The sequence below is a fragment of the Armigeres subalbatus genome, unplaced genomic scaffold (assembly GCF_024139115.2).
Source record: "Armigeres subalbatus isolate Guangzhou_Male unplaced genomic scaffold, GZ_Asu_2 Contig141, whole genome shotgun sequence".
Lineage (NCBI taxonomy): Eukaryota > Metazoa > Arthropoda > Insecta > Diptera > Culicidae > Armigeres > Armigeres subalbatus.
This window is the reverse complement of record NW_026942188.1, coordinates 1,322,352-1,338,781: the sequence shown is the minus strand read 5'-3', so window position 1 is coordinate 1,338,781 and position 16,430 is coordinate 1,322,352. Positions and strand designations below refer to the sequence as shown.

Here is a 16,430-nt window from a genome sequence, read left to right as displayed (position 1 = left end):
TTTGACAGATATCGAATTATTTTTCATCGATATTTTATTGGAATTGCAGGCTAGCACCAGCCATTCTTATGGCTGTGTGATTTTTTTTAATTTCCGAACTGTCACGTTTGAGTTTAATTCTGTAAATGAGAAGGACCCTAAATGCCATTATATTACATGCTATCCTTAAAATAGCATAAAGAATCTACTGAATGATTGACTTAGGTTGTCCAAACATTTTCAGTGTGCAAGTTTCAGTGAATCAAATGATAATAATAACTGTGCCGGTCAGGTTCTTGCAGTCAGTTGAAAGATGAAAGAAATATTGATGGGTTGTTTTTGCTATTTAAAGACCTCTGTGTGTCCACAAATACCAAAGGAAGGAATATTAGTTCAGTTGTTAGGTATCGTTGGATTTGGATTCACTCTGATAAGTGATGCGACCGTTCCTGATTTTTTAAAACGATAATACTAACGAACTATCTTTGACCGCATGAAGCAGGGCGATACCGGATTGCGTTTTTTTAACCATTTCTTTTATTTGGCATAAGAGCAAAGCAAGACCATGCTGAGGGTGGCTGGGTTCGATTCCCGGTGCCGGTCTAGGCAATTTTCGGATTCGAAATTGTCTCGACTTCCCTGGGCATAAAAGTATCATCGTGCTAGCCTCATGATATACGAATGCTAACCTGGTAACCTGGCTAAGAAACCTCGCAGTTAATAACTGTGGAAGTGCTTAATGAACACTAAGCTGCGAGGCGGCTCTGTCCCAGTGTGGAGATGTAATGCCAATAAGAAGAAGAAGAAGAATTTTATTTGGTCGGCTCAGTCGTGTGTGACACTTTGCAGAGCCGCTATTTTTAAGTATGATATTTTTACAATGAGTATCATCTTATCATTAACAGTTAGTAGGGAAGGGGGCGTAGACCATAATATTGCGTAAACTTATTGCACACCGAGCAGAAACATGATCAAATGATTAATCAGCACACTGATTAAATTACTTCTGTACAAAGCAATATAAAACGCTCTAATAGCAGAAGTTTTTTTTTATTTCTTTATTCATTTGATAGGCACTCTGTGTTACTTAACCGCTACAGTGCCGTGATCTACTGTGGTATTCTGCTGCCAGAATCCACACAGAATCTATTTTTAGATTTTCCATTATTCATTGTTGTTGTCGTTGGTGGTCCATGAGTGGTCCACCGTGAGTCCATTGTGTCCATTTGTCCGTGTCGTGAATTCAATGATCGTTACGCATTGTTCGGTTACCATTTTATCCGGGTACGTTGGAGAAATGCCTCCGAGAAGAACAATTTGTCAGTCGTCATCAGGCAGTCGTAACGGCAAGGGCGCTCCCCAATACGCCACCGTATAAGGCTGCGTATCCGGCCACTGACGAAGGTTTGGTGGAGGGGTTGGGAATCGAACCCATGACCATTCGCTTGTAAGGCGAACGTGTAACCAACTACGCTACCGGACCCCCCTTAATAGCAGAAGTTATCACCGATTAGAATTACGATCAATTGCGCACCCATCAATTTATTCTTCTGCAACCCAAAACAGATTGAAAAAACAGAATCTGTGTGCCAAGCAGAAAGTCTATCAATCGCGAACCCTATTGACCGAACAGGTAATTTGGCTGAAAAAGTCGTTTGGCCGTTTAACAAACTATTGTGAATGTGAAAAGGGTGATTATTGAGAAGTGAGACGTAAAAAATAGAAGATATGAAAAATGAGAACTTAAAATAAGAAGTGAGAAATTAGGAGTGAGAAGTAAGTCATTTTATTTCTCACTTCTCATTTTACACTTCTCATGTTTCACTTTTACTTCAAACTTATCACTTTTCACAGTGAGTAGTGACGGTGAGAAATAAGTAGTTAGATGTTTCACTTCTCACTTTGCTTTGCTCACTTTTCGCAGTGTAACTTTTTTTTCACTTCTGATTCTTCACTTCTAGCTTCTCCCTGTAAATCGTTAGAAGTGAGAAATAATGAATGAGAAGTGAGAAGTGACACATCCTACTTTAATCTTTTACCCTTCGTTTCTCATTTCTTTCTTTGCACCTCTCACTTTTAACATAAAGAAATGAGAAATGAGGAGTAAAAAGTGAGAAGAGAGACGCTTTACTACTAGGTTTTCGTTTCCTCGTTTCTCATTTCTTTTTTCTCAATTCTGAACTGGAATAAATCACTACAGTCCTTTCACATTTGCCATTGCTTGGTCGAACGACACTTTTGGTCATAGACCCGCTCAGCAAACAACATTTAACTTGATTGTACCTTGACAGATACTATTTCGACCTCAACAGTAAGGTCGTCTTCAGTGACTCGTACTTGACTCGAGAAACTTTACACAATTAAGTGATGGAATTAAATGGGATTGTACAAACTTGTCTTATGACAAGTGAAGACATTCCACTAAAAAGCTCAAAATAATTTTCATAACATTCAAGATCGTATGATCATCAGATAAGTAACATTTTTGACCATGTGACCTTTTTGCAGGGTGGCCACTGAACCGGGAAAACTGGGAATTAACCGGAAAACCGATAGAACCGGGAGAGAACCAAGAACTTGATTGACGATGAACATTTTTTAAGTTTTGTTTCGATAGACCAAATAAAAAGCTAAATAAGGTTTCTTACCCCATTCCCGGCCTAACATGCATACGACTGCATTAATTTATTGATATTTATGACAGGAAGCAACTTTTACTGAATTTTGTGAGCCGTGCAATACTGCAATGTGTTTCGCTTCTGCTTAAAAAATAGCTATTCTTACTAAACATCGTTTGAAATAGCTTTTATTTGATTTAAATTAACGAGGTGCAGCACTCATTTCAGTCATAGTGATTGCATATCCGGCAGAAGTGTCCAGTTCCCGGCCTAAGCGAAATTTCTCTCAATCTTTCAACATCTTACACTCATTCTCTCTCGGGACGGTAGAAAATACAACGTAAACAAAAATATGCACGTTCCACGGCAACATGATGCCAGATAGTATTAGGGTAGAGAACCATTTGGGCAGCACCCCGTATTCCCGTCAGCAACGTTCATTACTCGAGCGCATAACAAGCGAATTACATTTGGATGGAACGCGGTCGAGTTATTAACGTTGCGGACGGGAATAGGGGGTGCTGCCCAAATGGCCCCTTTCCCTATTTATAATAATTTTTATTTGGGTAAAAAGATATATCCACTCATCCAAATTCCTCCCAAACACTTAAAAAAATATTTTTTTTCCCTTTTTGAAATCGAGAGAATTATAAATAACATGCTAGCGGAGGTAGTTATCGACTATAATTAACTCGCAGTCTGATGACCAGCTAAAACACTATATTAATTCTGATCCGACGTTTCGGTACCTTTATTGGTCCTTTCAATGGATTAAAATCGCTCAGGCAGCGTCAGATTAAAATAACATGATAGCGTCAACGTGTTAGACAGTTTTCCAATTACGATGAATGATTATTTTCATACTAAAAAAGACTCCTGGTCTTTGGCAACAGAAGTTCTTATACTGAGGTGAATTTTTGTTCGGATTGAGAATACATTTTTAAATGTATTCTAAAATGTTTAGAGAAGGTTAAAGACTATTATTCTTCCATTTACTTCCACTATTAACTATTAGTTAATAGTGGAAGGAAATGGTAGAATAATAGTCTTTTAACCTTGTAGCATTTCCCCTAAGAGGCTCTAAAATAATTAATCAATTAATCAATTAATCATGTTTATATAAGTTCTGGTGGAACGAAGAAATATCAAGGACCGAAGTGCATTAGTTTGGAATTATTGTGTGGTGATCAACAGCTTCAAGTAATGATTGTATCGAGAACTGTGACGGTTTTCAGGTAGATGTTTATATGATGATACCGTTTTGTAAAAGTGGAAAGACTCACTCCGGCTCAGTAGTGTTGCAACAAAGAGAGAATGTTCGGAATCCACATTTTTATTTTCTACTAGCAGACCCGACGAACATTGTTTCACCTAAAAGTGATTTATTGTCTGATTAGTTCTCGAGTTATGCAGAAATTGCTGGTTCATTAGTATTTGAGCCCCCCTTTTCTAAAGAGGGGAGGTATCTCGAACCATCTTAAGAATCTTCCCCGGCCCCAAAAACCTCTGCATACAAATTTTCACGCCGATCGGTTCAGTAGTTTCCGAGTCAGACAGACAGAAATTAATTTTTATGTTTTTATAATAATATATTATTAGATAGATAATTAGATCAATTGGGAGTGAAATGAATGGTTAAAAATATTGAGTATTGTGCGAAATTAATGGAAGACTTCTTTAAAATTATCAATCATAAACCTACGGCTTCCAAACAGTACAAATCCTTAGTTTTCTGTGCAGTGAGCCGGGAATCGAGTTCATAGGCCCAAGTAGTGATTTACCCTATATCTCGTCTATTTTTTTAAAACAATTTTACTGATAATTATTTGTATTTATTTTGTATTCTAGAATTTATGAAATGCCGTTTAAATAAGTTTTTTTTGTAAATTATTATAGGATTTTTTATTAGGAAGTTCATTGTTTAAAGGAATTTGGATGTGCTCAGAAATTCAATTTTTTGTGGTATCAAAACCATTAGTGCAAAATATCAGTCTCAGTGAGTCAGATTTCTAGGATGTTGATTTCTCAGTGATTCAGATTTGTAGGATATTGATACCTTGCTCGTTCACATTCACTTCTACGAATCGAAACTGAAAATGATTGATAGCACTGATCAGCAGTTAATCTAAACAACTGAACTCACTTCTCAACACTTGCAGCCTACACCGACAGTCCATTCAATTCACTCGCTTGCGCGTGACAGTGAGGGCCCTGATTCATGCTTAATATTCTCACTTGCAAGACAATGACAGAACATTTGCGATGAGTGATTATCAGTTTCAGCCTGCTTTTGGTCAACAGAGTGTGCAAGTTTATTCCTTCTTTGACTTCCAGTTATGGGCAGGAAGAAACAAGAAAAATTAAAAATTAAACGCTCGCAACAAGCGTCGTTTAAATTACAGCACCGATCGCAACAGTTAAATTGTTTCTTCTACATTTCCAGGATAATAGCAGAGACATTTCTTAAAAAATCTTGGAAAATTTTAGGTTTTTTTATTTCTTTATTATCGAGACTTTCAGCCCAAGGCAATTTTAGGATATCCATCAGGGTCTTAAGAATAATGTCCTAATTCAACAATTATGTTTTGAGAAACTAATTAAATTCTTCCAAAGCATATGATTTTTATCAGTATTTCTTAAATTCCAGAATTTTTTTCCTCAAGGTAAATATTGAGAATCTTCGTTGAAAATCTTATTTGAGTTGAAAATCTTATTTATTTTTACAGTTTGTTATGTTTAAATATGTTTTGTGGCACGTAGCGATATTTGGGTTAGATTATTATGTTAAGCACAACTTGAAAAAGTGAAAAGCTAAATTAGTCACACGACCCGCAAGCCACTGCTTGAGCACCCCTGTGCAAGTTTGCCAATTCCTCCCGTTTACCGGTGAAGACCATCAGTGCGGTGGTATTCCATCAGCAGTAAATAGGCTGTGCAACAAAAATACATCCACGCCACGGTACATCGCGACGATTGGAAACTGCAGAGGTTGCGATCGGACACATACACGCATGGAGTCGAAACGACGCACGAGAAACGACCATAGGATCAACGTCTAACGGACAGAAGAGAAGAAAGAACTCACGCAATTCTCACTTATTGGCAATCGCGCTACCAATCACTGATCTCTCATCAGCACACACACACACGTATGCGCGACAGGGAAGCGAGCGACATCACCATCCCACGCTCAGTGCCAGCCAGACCGCACACTCAGCGAACTGGACTATCGAAATTCATAACTGGCGCCTTATGAATCTTCGACCGATTATTCCACCAGCAGTGCTTCTTATACGCAGTTACCTTCCCGAGTATTCAAGCGTCGATGGGCGTGTGGTCTACATACCGGCCTCCCGATCCCGACGCCCATGGTTCGAATCCAGTCTGCCGCACTTCACTTTTTTTTAAATGAAAATCGTCATTCATAAGGCAACATATTGAAATTCATACCGATTTCTTGTGGCAAATTTTCATAAGGCGTTTGATTGAAAATCATACGTCCATTTTCCTCAGTGCAGAGCGGACTGCACACAAACCCAGTGCGACAAAACTAAGTCCGCGTTAGAAGTGCACAGTTTGGTGAAATTAGAGGCAACGGATTTAGCCTGATTTCAATAAAGAAACATTCGTGAACCTCGTCGTGTCGCAGCACTGGCAATACGTTTGCACGGCTGTTCTGGCGGCATAATTAAATCTGGAGAAAAGGAAGAACCCAGCACGGTGAGTCTATTAATAAGATGGCGGCCGATTGTCAGCTCTAACCATGCATTGTTCGCAGTAAAACGCTCGCCGTACGGTCTCGTCGTACAGGGAACGTCGTAGAAAGCGAAACACCCTCTCGAAGCAGGCTATCGCAGCAAATCAGTAAGGTGAGGTGAAATTGAGATTTGTGGGTACAGTAATCGCAATTGTGCATCATTCCACAGCATCTCTGCTTTTCGGTAACGGAGGAGAAGTGAACCGCCCAGAAAGATCGTTCAACCGGACAACAGAAGACCCCGCTAAGGGTGAGTGAAAAATACGAACTCCAGTTAACATCTCCGACTAAAGGGCACATGTACATTGCAGGGTCTTTTGTTTTATACATTCTCGCTTCTCATTACCGTACCGTGAACGGGTGTTACTTTGAGGCGCAAGCCTGCCGCGGTGCGTGGATTGGATAAGTCAAAAACAACCAACCGATTATCAGCGTGTGTTCGCGGTGTTAGCCCGGGCAGCAGGGACTATGTCCAAGGGCTTGACGATCCCTCCCCAGGCCATCTGCGAGTTGTGGGGCTTGCCTAGGATGTGGTGGGGTTTGACAGTGGGCCCTGTTAAACCTCTATAAAAAGCTGCATGTATCCGCAAGTAGGCCCCACCAAAGCGACCGTGTGCCGCTCAAAGCGCACAAGCCCAAGTCCTGGTGTTAGGTGGGATGCTAAACAGCCCTGACACGACGGCCCTCCGACGAGACAGGAGGTTTGCGCAGGCCCAATAAGCCGCCTAGAAAACCAATCATTACGAACAATATAAGAGATAATGCGACTCGATATAATCGGCAAAGACCTAGGCGACGAATACAGGATCACGATTGGAAGCTTGGAACATGGAATTGCAAGTCGCTAGGTTTCGCAGGTTGCGACAGGATGATCTACGATGAATTACATCCCTGAAACTTCGACGTCGTGGCGCTGCAGGAGATTTGCTGGACAGGACAGAAAGTGTGGAAAAGCGGGCATCGTGCGGCTACCTTCTACCAAAGCTGTGGCACCACCAACGAGCTGGGAACCGGCTTCATAGTGCTGGGTAAGATGCGCCAACGCGTGATTGGGTGGCAGCCAATCAACGCAAGGATGTGCAAGCTGATGATTAAAGGCCGTTCCTTCAACTATAGCATCATCAACGTGCACAGCCCACACGAAGGGAGACCCGACGACGAGAAAGAAGCGTTCTACGCACAGCTGGAGCAGACATACGATGGATGCCCACTGTGGGACGTTAAAATCGTCATCGGTGACATGAACGCACAGGTAAGAAGGGAGGAAATGTATAGATCGGTCATCGGACCGGATAGTCTGCACACCGTATCGAATGACAACGGCCAACGATGCATAAACTTCGCAGCCTCCCGCGGAATGGTAGTCCGAAGCACCTTCTTTCCCCGCAAAAATACCCACAAGGCCACATGGAAATCACCTAACCAAGAAACGGAAAACCAAATCGACCACGTTCTAATCGACGGTAAATTCTTCTCCGACATCACGAACGTCCGCACTTACCGCAGTGCGAATATTGAATCCGACCACTACCTCGTTGCAGTATGCCTGCGCTCAAAACTCTCGACGGTGTACAACACGCGTCGAAGTCGGACGCCGCGGCTTAATATCGGGCGGCTACGAGACGGTAGACTAGCCCAAGAATACGCGCAGCAGCTGGAAGTGGCACTCCCAACGGAAGAGCAGCTAGGCGCAGCATCTCTGAAGATGGCTGGAGAGATATTCGATCCGCCATTGGTAGCACCGCAACCGCTGCACTTGGCACGGTGCCCCCGGATCAGAGAAACGACTGGTATGACGGCGAATGTGAGCAGTTAGTGGAAGAGAAGAATGCAGCATGGGCGAGATTGCTGCAACACCGCACGAGGGCGAACGAGGCACGATATAAACAGGCGCGGAACAGACAAAACTCGATTTTCCGGAGGAAAAAGCGCCAGCAGGAAGATCGAGACCGTGAAGAAACGGAGCAACTGTTCCGCGCTAATAACACACGAAAGTTCTATGAGAAGTTAAACCGTTCACGTAAGGGCCACGTGCCACAGCCTGATATGTGTAAGGACATAAACGGGAACCTTTTTACGAACGAGCGTGAGGTGATCCAAAGGTGGCGGCAGCACTACGAAGAACACCTGAATGGCGATGTGGCAGACGAAGATGGCGGTATGGTGATGGACCTGGGAGAACGCGCGCAGGACATAATCTTCCCGGCTCCGGATCTCCAGGAAATCAAGGAGGAGATTGGCCGGTTGAAGAACAACAAAGCCCCTGGGGTTGACCAACTACCAGGAGACCTATTTAAACACGGTGGTGAGGCACTGGCTAGAGCGCTGCACTGGGTCATTAGCTAGATTTGGGAGGAGGAAGTTTTGCCGCAGGAGTGGATGGAAGGTGTCGTGTGTCCCATCTACAAAAAGGGCGATAAGCTGGATTGTAGCAACTATCGCGCAATCACATTGCTGAACGCCGCCTACAAGGTACTCTCCCAAATTTTATGCCGTCGACTAGCACCAACTGCAAGGGAGTTCGTGGGGCAGTACCAGGCGGGTTTTATGGGCGAACGCTCCACCACGGACCAGGTGTTCGCCATTCGCCAAGTACTGCAGAAATGCCGCGAATACAACGTGCCCACACATCATCTATTCATCGACTTCAAAGCCGCATATGATACAATCGATCGGGACCAGCTATGGCAGCTAATGCACGAACACGGTTTTCCGGATAAACTGATACGGTTGATCAAGGCGACGATGGATCGGGTGATGTGCGTAGTTCGAGTTTCAGGGGCATTCTCGAGTCCCTTCGAAACCCGCAGAGGGTTACGGCAAGGTGATGGTCTTTCGTGTTTGCTATTCAACATCGCTTTGGAAGGGGTAATACGAAGAGCAGGGATTAACACGAGTGGTACAATTTTCAATAAGTCCGTCCAGCTATTTGGTTTCACCGACGACATAGATATTATGGCACGTAACTTTGAGAAGATGGAGGAAGCCTACATCAGACTGAAGAGGGAAGCTAAGCGGATCGGACTAGTCATCAACACGTCGAAGACGAAGTACATGATAGGAAGAGGTTCAAGAGAAGACAATGTGAGCCACCCACCGCGAGTTTGCATCGATGGTGACGAAATCGAAGTGGTAGAAGAATTTGTGTACTTGGGCTCACTGGTGACTGCCGAAAATGACACCAGCAGAGAAATTCGGAGACGCATAGTGGCTGGAAATCGTACGTACTTTGGACTCCGCAAGACGCTCCGATCGAATAGAGTTCGCCGCCGTACCAAACTGACAATCTACAAAACGCTCATTAGACCGGTAGTCCTCTACGGACACGAGACCTGGACGATGCTCGTGGAGGACCAACGCGCACTTGGAGTTTTCGAAAGGAAAGTGCTGCGTACCATCTATGGTGGGGTGCAGATGGCGGACGGTACGTGGAGGAGGCGAATGAACCACGAATTGCATCAGCTGTTGGGAGAACCATCCATCATTCACACCGCGAAAATCGGACGACTGCGGTGGGCCGGGCACGTAGCCAGAATGTCGGACAGTAACCCGGTGAAAATGGTTCTCGACAACGATCCGACGGGCACAAGAAGGCGAGGTGCGCAGCGGGCAAGGTGGATCGATCAGGTGGAAGATTACGGACCTTCGTAGACTGCGTGATTGGCGACGTGTAGCCATGGATCGAGCCGAATGGAGAAGACTCTTATATACCGCACAGGCCACTTCGGCCATAGTCTAATTAAATAATAATAATGCCAACCGACAGTTTTGGACAAAAATGGCATTTTTGGACAAATGTCCTTTTCGGTATTTTGCCACTTTCGGAAAGTGAAAATTTCGGCAATTCACTCGCAACAAGTTGTGATGAGACGACGACGGACGAAGAACGAGGCTCAAATTTTCCCAATATTTTTTTTTATCGTTTCCCAATCCATTCCGATTGTTTTTGAAGAATTTTTAAAGGTGTTGCAATATTTAAGTAAACGCAAAAGGCTATTAATTGATTGACATATTATAATTGTCTCCCTAAAGTACTATTTTGATACTTCTCATGTTTTTCCCATTCTATTTTATAATACACGAGAATGCTAGGTTGAGTGCTCTGTTTGTGTTTTATTTTTTATGATTATTTGACTAAGGCTGCAGTCACGTGAAAACAGCCTGAGAGTAATATATTTTCCCCCATTACATCCCCTACTAATGAGGCCAGCCTGTTTGTTTTGACTAATAAACTTCCTACTGTTGATGGTTCTTTAAAATGCAAATCTAGCCCGACACACACACATACACCTGTCGATAATTTACTGAATTTGAATGATTATACTCGATTAACGATCACCATTAAAACCGCCTATGATTGCCAATTAACTACTCTGATGGAGGCTTTGCAGAATAATCAGTAGCGCTGAACGAAATTAAATTTACATACGTAACCGTTTTACGTCTGACCGAATCCCCCGGTACGGAGAGTTGCTGGCTGCTCTCTGGTAGCACTACGCGCCTAACTATCATAACATTATCATCATCAGCTATTATCGGTCATCGAGTGTGGAAGACGTTCGTTTCTATGTGCTTGGATAACGCCCCTCAGAGAACCATCAACTATACTCGCATTAAGATGATCTTGAACTGCGTCCGCTTAGCTTCTGTCGATCCGATAATGATAGGCGATCGTTGAGTGCTGTGCGGATGGTTAGGCTTCACTCCCACAGTAGTGCACTGCGCTGCGCTGATCCCGATGGGTACGCTTATTAACACCGAGCTTTATGCGCTGCACAAGCATGGGCGAGTCATATTATAGTCAATTATTAAATTAATGAATTTGTTTGATGCTATCTTTTATCGGCTGTTGGTCTTCCGTTGCAAATCGTGACTAGTATTGTCCGCTGTTTAGTGCTGTATGTCCACACTGTAGAGGAGGGATCACATCAATTTGTTTTGCAGCGTGATAATTCACTTCGTCGGTTTTTATTTATTGGCATACATTTAATGGGCTGCAGGATCTGCCTAGGAGCTCATAACCATATTTCCAATTTCATAATTATGAGCAAGATTCAGTTTGGTATGTGAGCTGGCTACCTATTAATGTGGCTTGTTATTTCCTTTATGAAGATTGATCTAATTTGTGCTAAGCCCAGGCTACATTGAAATGTAAAAAAAAAAGTTCAGGGAGCATAGTGAAGAACTGTTAAATAACGTTATTTTCTCCATAGATCTGCAAGAGAAATTGAAGCTCTGATTCAATATCCTAAATTATTATACACCAGGCTTGGTTCATCATTCAATAATTACCTCGATTTACATGTTCAAGAATATATTACAAATTTGCTGTTTCAGACAACTATCTAAGATGCCGCCAGTAGTGCATGTATACGGCGAGAAAAAGTTTCGCAAAAAAAATTGATTTAATAACAATATGCAAACAATTTGCATGTCCACCGGCTGCCGGTTCGATCGCTCACTTCTCATTCTTGGTCGTTTTCAGTCGATTTCTCCACACCATTCCACCGACTCACGATCACGAAGTCAAGCTTCAGCAGCGGTAACCCGCAATTCTCTAACGATGCCCGATACGGACAGCTGATCGAGCTGAATCAGTATCTTAGGTTATAAGTGGATTTGTAGGTGTTTTATTTTCTTCCCCAGATTACCCACATAGCGCAGGGCCCTTCGAAGATCGATGATTCAATCCAACAAACTTAGTTAGGTTAGGGACCTGTTAGGATTCTTTAACAACTATTTATTTTGATGATTTACAGCGAGTCCCCTCACTACTGTGAGGTAATGCGGCGTGAGTACCTTTGGCCGGTGATTTGCATGAAACAGCTCGATTTTATTTTTCGTTAAATTAATTTAATTATTGTCCTCTGTTGGATGTTGGGGGGTATTTCTTAATCAAAGTGCCGTAATTGTGTGTACCCGGGAATGGTCATTTTGCACGATCCGTCAACATCGTTGCCGATTCCGCGCGGAGCTGATTTATCAGAAATTGATTTGCATAAAATTCAATCCAGCTTTTTTTTGTATACCAACTTGAGTACTTGTTCTCATTACGGCGCACAACGTTGCTCACTCGATTGACGCATACAGAAATCCTTTGAAGCGATGTAGCGATTGGTTATCGTGCCTTGGAAACCGTGCGGGCTGGTTGCGAAAGATTGATCATCAAGTTAATTAGGCATGTTTTTATTAATATTTATTTTTCTTAATCGTTTTTTCTCTCCCTAATTACGATAATTGCGCTCTGCGTGCAGTTTGAGCTCGGTTGCCCTTCTCTTTTGTGATTGCGTTAGTGAAGCGGTGTTTGTTGAACTACAACGAAGACCCCCGAGACTAGGGTTTTGAATTGAAATCTGAATAGCGTAAATATTTTTTTTTTTCAGAAACAACTTTTCCAACATTAGGTAAAACTTATTGAATAATTTCAATTTGAATGTATTTTTGAACATTCCGAATGAAATTTGTTATTTGTATACTTTGCCGTTCTAATGATAGGTTTTTAAGGTTAATTTGATAAGTTATCACATTTGAGGAAAGTTTTTTCTGAGTTCCTGGATAAATTTATCTGAACGTGAGGTTTGACAGTAAACTCAGATGAACTTCTATAAAAAGCTGCATGTATCCACAAGCCATGGGAAATGTCATCTGTATGTCATTTGACTGCTCGTAGACAAAATAAATGTTATTTATTATGATACTAAGATTTTTAATCCGCTTCTTAGTTTTACATTTTTGTCCAAAAATGCATTGCTCTAACTATAAAGATGATGGAGAGTAAAATGTCGAGGAGGAGAACCACCCAAGGAAATCAAATGGTAGAATGTCTCCTTATGTGACATTAGATTACATATTAGATCAATGTCATGTTAGATAAAATTGTAGTCAAGAATGAGAAACCAATCAAAAACACGGAGAGGAGAATAAAGTGAGCCTGAATAAAGCATTGGCATTTTTTGGTTACATTCATAGATAAAGTAGAACGTATGTCTTATTTCATAATAAAAATAAAGAAATAAACTAAAATATTTTCAGAAGACAGTAAAGCAAGAAAAAAGATTTTTGAAATTTAATCGAAGTAAGCATTTAAAATGCCAGCATACTAAGAAACGAATGCGACGAAATTTGAAATTCAATCGCAGTAAGCTGACAGAGGATTCTAGATGGTTCGAAGCGTGACATAGAAAATAAATGAAGATTATTCAGTGTTCGTTTCTTGAGGCTTAAGGACACTGATTGTTTATCGGCGTCCAAAGCCTGTTTTCCACGGACAAATCGTTTGGCTACGGCAATGGTGTAGTTGTTGCTCCCCTACAAGGTAATACATTTTTTGAGATGAATGAAGAAAAGAAGCGAAATAAGGCAAATAATATTTAGATTTTAAGAACGGCTACGCAGTTTTGAAAATTGAAACAAGATGTATATTTGTCCGACGTTTCGACACGTGAATGGTGTCTTCATCAGGGGAAAAATATTGTATTTATTTTTAGTCTATTGTTTAGTCTATCGTTAACTGTCTGGCGTGGATTTTTCTGGTACATGACATCGAGAACACACAATTTCAAAAACATTCACACTGACAAAAAAGGCGAATTTTTTTGGACACCGCCTCATTGTAAACACCTTTTTTTTTACACAAAGGTGAAATCTAACTGAGCGTATAAATAATTGAAGGCTATCGATCTAAAGATCTTAAGCTCGACCCTCAGAGATGTAAGATTCGGCGAGTAGCCATTTTCTATAATGTTGTTTAGATCAGAAGTTTCCAAACTTTTTGGATAAGCGACCCACCTGACAGAATCCCATACTCCTTGCGATCCACCAGGTACCAAATGCATTGATCTTGAGAAACTGGATGAAAATGAGTTTGCGTTGCATTCAACCAATCATTAAAAATTGCTTCATACACTTCATTGGAACTGGATTTGGATTGAATTGGTTCTGGATAGGATTTGGATTGGATTTGGATTGGATTTGAAATGAATGTGTATTGGAGTTGGATTGTATTTGGATTGGATTTGAAATGGATTGGGTTCGGATTGGATTTGAATTGGGTTCGGATTGGATTTGGATTAGGTTCGGATTGAAGTTGGGTTGGTTTGGATTGGTTTGGATTGGATTGGATTGGTTTGGATTGGTTTGGATTGGTTTGGATTGGATTTTTTGGATTGGTTTGGATTGGATTTGGATTGGTTTGGATTGAATTTGGATTGGTTTGGATTTGGTTTGGATTGGATTGGATTGGTTTGGATTGGTTTGGATTGGTTTGGATTTGGATATGGATTGGTTTGGATTGGATTTGGATTGGATGTGGATTGGTTTGGATTGGTTTGGATTGGTTTGGTTTGGATTGGTTTGGATTGGTTTGGATTCGATTTGGATTGGAATTGGATTGGTTTGGATTGGATATGGATTGGTTTGGATTGGTTTGGATTGGTTTGGATTGGTTTGGATTGGTTTGGATTGGATTGGTTTGGATTGGTTTGGATTGGTTTGGATTGGTTTGGATTGGATTTGGATTGGTTTGGATTGGTTTGGATTGGTTTGGATTGGTTTGCGTTGGTTTGGATTGGTTTGGATTGGTTTGGTTTGTTTGGATTGGATTTGGATTGGTTTGGATTGGTTTGGATTGGTTTGGATTGGTTTGGATTGGTTTGGATTGGTTTGGTTGGTTTGGATTGGTTTGGATTGGTTTGGATTGGTTTGGATTGGTTTGGATTGGTTTAGATTGGTTTAGATTGGACTTGGATTGGTTTGGATTGGTTTGGATTGGTTTGGTTGGTTTGGATTGGTTTGGATTGGTTTGGATTGGTTTGGTTGGTTTGGATTGGTTTGGATTGGATTAGGATTGGTTTGGATTGGTTGGGATTGGGATTGGGATTAGATTTGGTTGGTTTGAATTGGTTTGGATTGGTTTGGATTGGTTTGGATTGGTTTGGATTGGTTTGGATTGGTTTGGATTGGTTTGGATTGGTTTGGTTTGGATGGGATTTGGATGGGATTCAGATTGGTTTGGATTGGTTGGATTGGTTTGGATTGGTTTGGATTGGTTTGGATTGGTTTGGATTGGATTGGTTTGGATTGGTTTGGATTGGTTTGGATTGGTTTGGATTGGTTTGGATTGGTTTGGATTGGTTTGGATTGGTTTGCGTTGGTTTGGATTGGTTTGGATTGGTTTGGATTGTGTTTGGATTGGATTTGGATTGGTTTGGATTGGTTTGGATTGGTTTGGATTGGTTTGGATTGGTTTGGATTGGTTTGGATTGGTTTGGATTGGTTTGGATTGGTTTGGATTGGTTGGTTGGATTGGTTTGGATTGGTTTGGATTGGTTTGGATTGGTTTGGATTGGTTTGGATTGGTTTGGATTGGTTTGGATTGGTTTAGATTGGACTTGGATTGGTTTGGATTGGTTTGGATTGGTTTGGATTGGTTTGGAATGGTTTGGAATGGATTTGGATTGGTTTGGATTGGATTAGGATTGGTTTGGATTGGATTGGGATTGGGATTGGGATTAGATTTGAATTGGTTTGGTTGGTTTGGATTGGTTTGGATTGGTTTGGATTGGTTTGGATTGGTTTGGATTGGTTTGGATTGGTTTGGATTGGTTTGGATTGGTTTGGTTTGGATGGGATTTGGATGGGGTTTGGATGGGTTGGATTGGTTTGGTTGGTTTGGATTGGTTTGGATTGGTTTGGATTGGTTTGGATTGGTTTGGATTGGTTTGGATTGGTTTGGTTGGTTTGGATTGGTTTAAATTGGTTTGGATCGGTTTGGTTTGATTTGGATTGGTTTGGATTGGTTTGGATTGGTTTGGATTGGTTTGGATTGGTTTGGATTGGTTTGGTTTGATTTGGATTGGATTTGGTTTGGTTTGGATTGGTTTGGATTGGTTTGGATTGGATTTGGATTGGTTTGGATTGGTTTGGATTGGTTTGGATTGGTTTGGATTGGTTTAGATTGGTTTGGATTGGTTGGATTGGTTTGGATTGGTTTGGGATTGGTTTGGATTGGTTTGGATTGGTTTGGTTGGTTTGGATTGGTTTGGATTGAATTGGTTGGTTTGGATTGGTTTGGATTG

The 16,430-nt window shown here is 41.5% G+C and overlaps 1 protein-coding gene and 1 non-coding gene across 2 annotated transcripts in view; one reads left to right on the top strand and one right to left on the bottom strand.

The window, feature by feature from the left end:
• LOC134202767 (homeotic protein empty spiracles-like) overlaps positions 1-16,430 on the top strand; it is a 169,570-nt gene that overhangs the window by 130,235 nt on the left and 22,905 nt on the right. The window lies entirely within an intron of this gene.
• Positions 1,390-1,465, bottom strand: Trnav-uac (transfer RNA valine (anticodon UAC)). Its single transcript has one exon. It is a non-coding gene; the product is annotated as a tRNA-Val (tRNA).